Source organism: Neophocaena asiaeorientalis, unplaced genomic scaffold (assembly GCF_003031525.2).
Source record: "Neophocaena asiaeorientalis asiaeorientalis breed wild unplaced genomic scaffold, Neophocaena_asiaeorientalis_V1.1 scaffold163, whole genome shotgun sequence".
Lineage (NCBI taxonomy): Eukaryota > Metazoa > Chordata > Mammalia > Artiodactyla > Phocoenidae > Neophocaena > Neophocaena asiaeorientalis.
This window is the reverse complement of record NW_020172986.1, coordinates 29,539-40,149: the sequence shown is the minus strand read 5'-3', so window position 1 is coordinate 40,149 and position 10,611 is coordinate 29,539. Positions and strand designations below refer to the sequence as shown.

At 36.8% G+C, this 10,611-nt stretch overlaps 1 pseudogene; it reads right to left on the bottom strand.

The window, feature by feature from the left end:
• Window positions 1-3,637: 3,637 nt before the first annotated feature.
• Window positions 3,638-4,126, bottom strand: LOC112397889 (sorting nexin-3 pseudogene; annotated as a pseudogene).
• Between the last annotated feature and the right edge of the window lie 6,485 nt (window positions 4,127-10,611).

Below are 10,611 nucleotides of genomic sequence, written 5' to 3'. Positions count from 1 at the left end.
CCCAAAAAAAAAAAAAAAAAAAAAAGAAGAAGAAAACACAGGGGAAATTTACCTGTACAATCCAATCATTCTACTGAAAAAATAACAGTGACAAAAAGGAGTTCATTAAATATTGCAAAACAGTTAAATGTTTAAAGTTAACATCAAAGTAGTCCAATACCACATTCTTGCATAAAATTTTTTTAGAGCATTATATAAATCTTATGTTAGGATAATTTGAATAATACCCCACTGATGGCCAGAAGTAACATTTTCCACTCTCTATCTGTCCATGAGTTGTCCTTGATTGTTTATTTTTCCAAACAGAGAAGGTTAATTATTTACCCACAGTCTCATTATACATCAGTTTTTTTCAGGATTTACTATGAATCAGAATGTTAGCCACTATAGGTTGGATCTCTACTCCTAAAATGCCCAATTACTGCACATTAAAATGTATTTACCATGAATATTAAAAGCATCTTGGAATTCCACAGCAACACGTTCCTTAAAAGAAGCTTTTATTTCATTATTACAAAGAGTGGCCAGTATAAGAGTATTGGTTTTCAATCCTATAAGGTAATTTTTCATGACTTTAGAATGCAAATAGCACACTTATTAGTTGCTAATTTCTGGTTATATTTTTGAAATAAGTAATGTTCTTATGACATATAGAAAAGGATGTGTGGCAGTCAGGTGGATCAGACTTGAGAGAGTAAAAGATCTAAGTCTTATGTCTTGTACCCTCAGGTCTGCTCTATCTTTGTGACTCAAATACTTCTCTTAGAAGCACTAGACCTACTCTCTCTGTTTCTCTCTGTCTCTCTCTCCTACACACACACACACACACACACACACACACACACACAGACAAGCACAAACAATAACAGCAATATTTAAAAATAAAACTCATCCTCATGCTTTTCATTAGTCATAGGTAATCTTCTGCAGTGCTCTATTGGATAAGTAAGCATCTTTGGCAGGAAATTGTTTCACGACTGTCACTTGTGGCCCATGGAAAATTCTCAACTTGGTTCTGAGTTGTGTTGGCAGGATTTTGAAATGTTTTTGTGTCCCCTCTACAAACACAGGGGGAAGAGATTATACCACCCACGGCAATATCCTTGGGTCAGAGAGAATTTTCAGTCATGCAAATCAGGTCCTGAGCTCTGTAGCTAGGTGCGGTATGGAATTAATCAGAAACAGGAGGAGACTCTGGACTCGGGACCTTACAGGATTATAAAGCAATACTTTAGTTGCAGTTGTTCATTTGCATAAATGCACAAATAATTGCTTATACACAGAAAATCAATTGATAAATGGGAGGTTAGATTTCTGTTTTTTATATTTCTCTTCATGCAAATCAACCTGAGCTAGCGTATCTATTGCTGAAAGAGGAAGAAATTTTATGTTCACTTGATAATTTATACAGACCAATAAAACTAAGCCAGGATTGTTACAGAATAGGTTCCTCTTCTTTTTTTCTCAAAACTTTATTCACTGATACCAGTCTCCTTGCCTCAAGCGTTTTCTTCAGCTGCCCAAATTCAGTCCTAGGAGCTTTGCTCCTCAGATTGTGTGACCTTCTGAACCCTTTCTGTTATGTTGGACCTAGACTCTGCCATGGGTTCTCCTTGCATCTCTAATCCTTACGTTGGTCCACTGGGTTCTTCAGTGGAGTCCCTGGGACTCCATCTCTGACCTCATCTCACACTCATTTGATCACCTGCTCTAACCAGACCAGTCTCCTTGTTGCTCCATGAATACTCCAAGCTGCTTTTGTTTCCTGCTTACTCTTTCCTCCACCTGGAATACTCTTCCTCCAGATATTCCCACGACTCTCTCAGGTCTTTATTCTCCTTTCCAGTGGGACTCTCCCTGGACAAACAGTCTAATGTAGCCGCCCTCATGCAACCCTTATCTACCTTTGCTACTTTATCTTCTCCTCAGTATTTATCACCGTTTAATACACTCTGTATACACTTATTTAATGTTTATTATCTCCCTTCACAAGAATGTAAACTCCTTAAAGGTGGGAATTGGTACCTACTTTCTTCCCTGCTCTATACCTATAGTGCCTGTATAGAACATGCATTAATCCAGTTTTAAAATTAATTAATTTGCAATATTACTATTTTTCTTGGTTTACTGCTCTATTGAGAACCTCCAATAAACTGTACAATAGACGATCTGGTATTTTACATCCTTACTCTGTATTCACATCTGGCTAACTCCATTGCCTTTTGAGACTTCTACTTGCTTCAGGTAAGATCTTGAAGCTCCAGAATTCAAGTCCTTACTTTTCTTTCAGGTCAATCACAATCTTGTTTGGGGGACAGATTAGTATAAAGGGCAGCAAAACACATAGTGATGTCACATAGTAATATCTCACAAAATATTTGTATTTTTAATATAATTATATGTTTATCGTATCGGATATCATCGTTTATTAATATTGATATTTTCCCTAGTGTTCTTGTCACTACAGGCGTACCTCAGAGATACTGTGGGTTTAATTCCAGACACCTCAATAAAGTGATTATTGCAATAAAGCTAGTCATACTAATTTTTTGGTTTCCCAGTGCGTTAAAAGTTGCACTATACTGTAGTCTATTAAGTATGAAATAGAATTATACCTCAAAAATGTACATACCTTAATTTTAAAATATTTTATTGCTAAAATATGCTAACCATCATCTGAGCCTTCAGCAAATCTTAAGTCTTTTTTCAATAGTAACGTCAAAGATCACTGATCACAGATCACCATAACAAATATAGTTAAGTTTGAAATATTGCAAGAATTATCAAAATGTGTCACAGAGACCCTAAATAAGCAAATGCTGTTGGGAAAATGGCACTGATAGACTTACTGTATGCAGGATTGCCACAAACCTTTAACGTGTAGAAAAAAGCATTGTCTGAGAAACACAATAAAGCAAAGCACAATAAAACCAGATATGCCTGTATTTTAACTTCAGTGAATTTTATTTTTGTGTATCAGAAATGCATTTTTATTTTTATTTGAAAACAACCTAAATTTTTAGACAAATGATTTTAGTATATAAATTTGATTTTGTTTTTATACAGAATACAAAGATTTTCCTCATTGATCTTCCATGTGAAGGGGATTACAAGCCTGAAGGGAGATACCTTCTGCACACAAGTGTGTATCTTACGTGTAGGGTACTGGAAACCAATGTGTAGTAGCTTCCACACATAAATTAGGTCGTGACACCACCTATTAAAAAGGGGATAAGAAAAAAAAAAAAAAAAAAAAAGGGGATAAGAGAAAAATTCTATTAATCAGATCCAAGAAGCAAACATGACACAAAAACTGCAGGTTAAGACCAAATGAGTAATTTTAGTTAGGACACTGCGGGTTATACTGGAGTAACAGGTTTGTGAAGCTACAGTGTGTACCACATTAAAACAGCAAGAAAGGGCTATTTATATGGAAAGGCTGGAATGAGGGATTTTTTCACTCAAGCAAATTAACTTCTTGTCAACTGCCAAAACAGAACAGAACTGAGCATTACGTTAGTATACTGAAGGCTTATTACACCAGCTTTAGCACAGCCTACTAAAGTTAGAACTTCTTCACTGGTGCATATGAATCGTTAATAGTCATGGAAAGTTTTTTGCCCCTTCTTGCCAAATTTCAGGCATGTCTTATTTTTGATAGAGCATTACTTGTATCTATAATTTCATCCGTAAAAACATATGAAGACAACGTTCATTCTGTGCCAAAGGATGACCAGCGACCTTGTTCATAAACTGCTCCAGTCCTTGCTTCCTTTCTTCAATAAAATTGTCAACAAATATTCCATCATCTCTTCTAAAAGAAAGTTGACGCAAAAATGCTTTCCCAGGGACTTGGGGGAACTACAACCTTGATCTCTCTTTCTAATTCACTTCGCAGCTACTCAAAGTCACTGTATCTTCTTCAAACGGCAGATTCTTTTAGCTTGAAAATAGGCAGATTTGTCTTGACCCTGCTTTCGTAGGTGGTGAACCGACCCTGGCCTACCCGCACTGTCTAAGGGTTGCTCACATCGATCTCGAGGAAGTTGCTGGGAGGCCCGCAGGCGTCGTTCAGGTTCTGCGGCTTGGTGATCAGCCGCCGGGTGCTCGCCACGGTCTCCGCCATTTCACGGCTGTAGCCGCAGCCGCCGTCGCCGCGGGCTCCCTCCACCCCTTCCGCGTTCGGCCGACCCCGCCGCTGGGACGCCGAGCTCGCGCGCAACTTTAGTGAATTTTACAGTGCATTTTTTTAATACAGTAATTTGAAAATAATCGTTTTCAGTAAAGACTTTCTAATTAATGAAGGATGAATAAAAAATGATTCATCTACTGTTGCTCTTCTGTTTCTCTCTTTTCTGTTTTCCTGTGATCCATGCTTCTTCCCTCTGTTTTAAAGGAAGTTAAAAATGAGTAGTTTTGATCATTTTTTTTTTTTTTTTTTGCGGTACGCGGGCCTCTCGCTGTTGTGGCCTCTCCCGTCGCGGAGCACAGGCTCCGGACGCGCAGGTTCAGCGGCCATGGCTCACGGGCCCAGCCGCTCCGCGGCATGTGGGATATTCCCGGACCGGGGCACGAACTCGGCAGGCGGACTCTCAACCACTGCGCCACCAGGGAAGTCCCTGTGATCATATTTAATGATCTTTTTTACACTTTCTCGGTGTTATGTTGAGTGGACTGTGTCTAATTAGAAGTTAAAACCTCTCTTCCCTCTCTCTCTCACTGTATTTCTCTTGCTTTTTCCTGCTCTCTTCCTGGAATCCATGAATGTTACTTCATATTTACAAAATAAAACATATCAAGGTCATATAATGGATTTCTGGGGGAGAGGAGACTTTTCTTTAGAAATGTTCTTTTCTTTATATAAATTCTGTTGGATATAAATTGTTGGCTGGTTGGATAAGAGGGTCCTTGAACAATGCATTTTCTACCACCTCACCCTGTCTTGAGGGCTCAGCAGGAGCTGATAGACAAGGGGTAAGAGGCATGGAGATGGCAGCCTAGGCCTGTGCTTCTTAATGCTGGGTGCACAGTATAATCACTTGAGACTAATTTTTTTTTTAAGTTTTATTGGAGTATAGTTGATTTACAGTGTTTTTTAGTTTCTGCTGTACAGCAAAGTGAATCAGTTATACATATACATATATCCACTCTTTTTTAGATTCTTTTCCCATATAGGTCATTACAGAGTATTGAGTAGAGTTCCCTGTGCTATACAGTAGGTCCTTATTAGTTATTTTATATATAGGAGTGTGCATATGTCAATCCCAATCTCCCAATGAGATTATTTTTAAATTACTGATTCATAGCCCTTTTCTTTTCCTCCCTTCCCCCTCCCCTCTCCCAAGAAATTTCTATCTGATTAGTCTATGATGGTACTTTTTAGAAACACTTAGGGTAATTTTGGACAGGACAATCCTGTGTGCTATTTCACAAATTTTACATGTAAATGAATAATCCAAAGAATGGAAAGTATTTTAAGTCTTTTGACAACACTAGAACAAGAAAGGGAATTTCTCCTCTTTTCCCTGAAGGTCTTACATAATCTGTTGATGGGGAGGAAAAATTTGACCAGAAAGATTGTCATCAGTGCTAAATTCCAAGAATGTTCACCTAAAGACTAAAGCATAATTTATCTATGCTACCTGCCTCAATCTTTCTTAGCTTGAAGTGACTTACTGGAGAATTACCTCTTCAAAAATTCTTACCTTTCTAGCTTTATGAAAGGAGGTTGTGTGTTCTTATTTTCCCAACTTTATAGAAAGATCAGAGGTAATTCTAAGAGAGGCAGTCTCTATTGTTTCCACTGTTGTTCTCCTTTTTTAAAAAATTGAAGTGCAGTTAATTTACAATATTATATTAGTTTCAGGTGTACAATTTAGTGATTCAATATTTGTACAGATTATACTCTATTTAAAGTTATTACAAAACAATGGCTATCATAGCAATCAGAGAAGAAAAAGAAATAAAAGGAATCCAAATTGGAAAAGAAGAGGCAGAACTGTCACTGTTTGCAAATGACATGATACTATACATAGAGACTCCTAAAGATGCTACCAGAAAACTACTAGAGCTAATCAATGAATCTGGTAAAGTAGCAGGATACAAAATTAATGCACATAAATCTCTTGCATTCCTATACACTAATGATGAAAAATCTAAAAGAGAAATTCAGGAAACACTCCATTTACCACTGCAACAAAATGAATAAAATACCTAGGGATAAACCTACCTAAGGAGACAAAAGACCTGTATGAAGAAAACTATAAGACACTGATGAAAGAAAATAAGATGATACAAATGGAGAGATATACTATGTTCTTGGATTGGAAGAATGAGACTGTCATACAGAGTGAAGTAATTCAGAAAGAGAAAAACAAAAACCGTATGCTAACACATATGGTTATATGGAATCTAAAAAAACAAATTCTAAACACCATTGTAAAGCAATTATACTCCAATAAAGATGTTAAAAAAAAGTTAGATCAAAACAATGGCTATATTCCCTGTGCTGTGTAATAGGTCCTTGTTTCTTATCTAGTTTTTACACTGTATTTTGTGCCTCTTAATTCCAAACCCCTATCTTGTCTGTCCCCTTCCCTCTCCCCATTGGTAACCACTAGTTTGTTTTCTATACCTGTGAGTCTGTTTCTGTTTTGTTATACACAGTCATTTGCTTTATTTTTAGATTCCACATATAAGTGATAACAGAGTATTTTTCTTTATCTGTCTGACTTATTTCACTAAGCATAATACTCTCTAGGTCCATCCATGTTGTTGCAAATGTCAGAATTTCATTATTTTTTATGGTTGAGTAATATTTCATTACACACACACACACACACACACACACACACACACATATATATATATACCCCAAATATGCTTCTTCATTCATCTGTTGATGGACATTTAAGTTGCTTTTATATCTTGGCTATTGTAAATAATGCTGCTATGAACATTTGGGTGCATATTTCTTTTCAAATCAGTGTCTTTGTTTTCTTCAGATTATATACCCAGGAGTGGAATTTCTGGGTCATATGGTAGTTCTATTTTTAGTTGTTTTTGGTTTGTTTGTTTGTTTTTGGTTTTGTTTTTTTGGCCACACCCCTCGGCTGGCAGGATCTTAGTTTCCCGAACTCCAGGCCCATGTCGGTGAAAGCACCGTGTCCTAACCAGTGGACCACCAGGGAATTCCCCTATTTTTAATTTTTTGAGGAACCTCCATACGGTTTTTCATAGTGGCTGCACCAATTTACATTCCCACCAACAGTGCACAAGGGTTCCCTTTTTTTCACATCCTTGCCAATATTTGACTTTTTGATGATATCCATTCTAACAGGTGTGAGGTGATATCTCTCAGTTGTTTTGATTTGCATTTCTCTAATGATAAGCAATGTTGGACATCTTTTCAGGTGTCTGTTAGCCATCTGTATGTGCTTGAGTTGGGCTATTTCATAGCATCTCTTGTCCACATTGGGTAGAATGAGAAGACAGGTAGAGGGAATGAGGTTAGGGAAAGAACTGCACAATTCTTCCATTCCACAGTCATCAAGAAGTATATAATTAATCTTAAACCATGCTCAGTAAAGACACAAAAATCTTCTTGCTTTTGGCCAGCCAAACAGCCTTGTATCAAGCTTTATTGTTATTGCTGAGAAATACATATGCTGAGTGATATAGCACAATCAAGTGTGTGTCAGAGTCCATTTGGCTACTCAACTGGTTTGAAATATTAACCCTATTTCTAGATCAACAGATCTCAACTCCAGCTACCCATCAGAGTCAGCTTAGAGCTTTGTAAAAAGTACCATCACCCAGGTCCCACCTCAGACTAATCAAATAGAAATTTCTTGGGGTGGAAGGAAGGAAGAGAAGTTAGGGCTATGAATCAGTAATTTAAAATACATTCTCAAGTGATTATACTGTGTAACTCAGAATTAAGAAACACGGTCCAAGGCTGACATCTGGGGGTCCTAGGCTGTCCATGCCTTCTACCCCTTATCTGTCAGCTCCTGTTGAGCCATCAAATCAAGGTGAGGTGGGGGGGAGTGTATTGTTCAAGGAGTTTTTATCAAACTAGCCACTTCTTATCTAAATAAATATTTTGAACTCTGTTCTTCTCGTTAAGAGTTTCAACCACAATTAACTTGATCCATATCACTATCTTCATTATTATAAAGATACTGTGGTGCCTTACCCAAAAATGTGTTATATGCCACTAAAAAACAGTATAATAGTAGCTAGTTAATGTATAATTGGTCTCTGAGTAAAGGTAGGGCAGAGTCCTTTCAATCTTGGATGTAGGATTTCATCTTCCTTATTTTCCAAATACTCTGACTTCAAAGAATACATAAGGCCAGAGTGAGCTTTGAGATGAGATTACAAAAATAAGAGCTAGCTTGTGAAGAAACTGAAGGTCATTCCTCTGTAATTGCACCAAATAAAATGTACTGCTCTCTTATATATAGAGAGAAGCCACTCCAGATTTCCTTGCATCTGTTATATTAACTAGTCTATTTCAGTTTTTTTTCTGTGTTGTTTTAAATAAAGTTGGATGGCAAGCTACACCTGTCATTCTAGTAGGTTAGTTTATGAATCAATTCTAGAGAATCTTCTGGTCAGAAATCCCCCTCTTACCTGATTTTCTTTCTTTCTTTTTTTTTCTCATTGATTTCTAGTACCTATTCATATATACCAGATATTAAACTGTTATATAGTTGTAATATTTTCTCCCAGCCTCACATTGGTTTTCAAATGTATTTTTCAATATTGTTTATGGTTTCTTTTGTCATAAAGAAGTTTAAAGTTTTGTTTACCTTTTTTTTTCTTCATGGGTTTATGGTTTTGTGCTTTTTTTCCTTTTCTTTTGAAAGTCCTTTCAAGTTTATAGTTTTTTATTTGTTTTTTTACACTTAGCCATATATAGCATTTTATTTTTATCCATAAGTTTAAATAGTTAACTTTATTTTTTCCCCCAACTATAGGCAATTGCCACAGTGTTGTTCATTGACTAGCACACTCTCTACCTGATCTTTTGAAATGTCACATTTACCATATTCTAAATTCCTATGGGCCTCTCACTGTTGGGGCCTCTCCCGTTGCGGGGCACAGGCTCCGGACGTGCAGGCTCAGCGGCCATAGCTCGTGGGCCTAGCCGCTCCGCGGCATGTGGGATCTTCCCGGACCGGGGCACGAACCCATGTCCCCTGCATCGGCAGGCGGGCTCTCAACCACTGCGCCACCAGGGAAGCCCCGACACAGATATTTTTAAAGGTTTTAATATATGCTCCAAATTGCCCTGAGGAATTACATTTAGAAATTTATCTAAATAAATTTAGAATGTTGTTTTGGTCTGCATTTCTTTGATTGATGGAAGTCATGAACTTTAAAACATATATATACTTTTGATGTCCTGTATGCCATCTTATATGAATTGCTTCTTCATATCTTTTGTCCATTTTTCAATTTTGGTGTTCGATTTCACATTGATTTGAAAGGACTCATTATATATAAAGAATATTACCCCTTCATGTGTTTTGCACGATGGTTATTGTTTACTTTTAAATTCCAATCATGGTCTTTTTCTTTATAGAATCTGACTTTGCATATATAGGTAAAAGGTCTTCCCCATTTCTAAGACCACACAGTCAACTAGACTATTTTCTTTTTTATTTTATTATTTTAATTTTTATATTTCTGGAGTCTTATTTTGATGCATGGTATTAAGTAGGAATCTATCTTAATTCTTTTTTTTCAGTGCTTGAAGCATCTTATTTTATTTTAGTTTTTCAAATTTTATTTTACTTAATTATTTTATAAAGCAGGTTTTTATTAGTTACCTATTTTATACATATTAGTGTATATTTGTCAATCCCAATCTCCCAATTCATCTCACCTCCACCGCCCCCCCACTCTGCTTTCCCCACTTGGTGTCCATATATTTGTTCTCTACATCTGTGTCTCTCTCTATTTCTGCCTTGCAAACCGGTTCATCTGTACCATCTTCCTAGATTCCACATATGTGTTAATATATGATATTTGTTTTTCTCTTTCTGACTTACTTCACTCTGTATGACACTCTCTAGGTCCATTCACGTCTCTACAAATAACCCAATTTCATTCCTTTTTATAGCTGAGTAATATTCCATTGTATATATGCACCACATCTTTTTTTTTTGCAAATGCATCAAGGAATGTATTATTTTATCATTTTCTGCCCAGCCCTTCAAATACATGCACTAAAATGAGTTTAAAACATGGCCTAAAAATGGAAAAAGGGAGAAAAAAAATATATGAATATTTCCCACAAAACTGTTTCCCACCCTTCCCTCTCCCTAAGCCCTTCCCACCCCCTCCCTTTCATAAGCAAGTATTTTAACTTTTTTTTTTTTCCTGGCAAAGGAACAAGTGATTCGTGGTAACCAGAATCAAACCCTATGGTGTCTTTAGTAGGGACTGGCTATGCCTTTCTAAATTCACCCCACTTATGTCAAAGCCATGCCATTTAAGATTCTTAAAACACAAAATCAGACCTGTCTCACTCCTTATGGTGATCTGCCTATACACTTAGTTTTTCTCTGGCTATGGTTTTTGCTTTAGAAAGTAAGGTTC